General features: G+C 48.7%; 1 long non-coding RNA gene across 1 annotated transcript in view; it reads right to left on the minus strand.

Moving 5' to 3' along the window:
- Positions 1 to 215, minus strand: part of LOC119590958 — an 800-nt gene extending 585 nt beyond the window's left edge. The window contains exon 1 of the long non-coding RNA XR_005230300.1: positions 79 to 215. This is a non-coding gene — a long non-coding RNA (uncharacterized LOC119590958). The remainder of the gene's footprint in view (positions 1 to 78) is intronic.
- Between the last annotated feature and the right edge of the window lie 15 nt (positions 216 to 230).

Genomic DNA, 230 nt, shown 5'->3' on the forward strand with positions numbered 1-230 from the left:
TTAGGTTTCCTGATATAAAAAACTGTATTGATTAGGAATAATTTCTCTTATATGAATGGAAATCTCAAGAAACATTACCTCCAAAACCACCTCCTCCGAATCCCCTGCTGCCATAACCTCCGGATCCTCCAAAGCCACTGCCGCGTCCTCCGCCGAATCCACCTCTGTGTCCACTGGTAAATCCACCTCCTCCGAATCCTCTGCCGCCGTAGCCTCCAGACCCTCCGAAT

This window comes from Penaeus monodon, chromosome 28 (genome assembly GCF_015228065.2).
Source record: "Penaeus monodon isolate SGIC_2016 chromosome 28, NSTDA_Pmon_1, whole genome shotgun sequence".
Classification (NCBI taxonomy): domain Eukaryota; kingdom Metazoa; phylum Arthropoda; class Malacostraca; order Decapoda; family Penaeidae; genus Penaeus; species Penaeus monodon.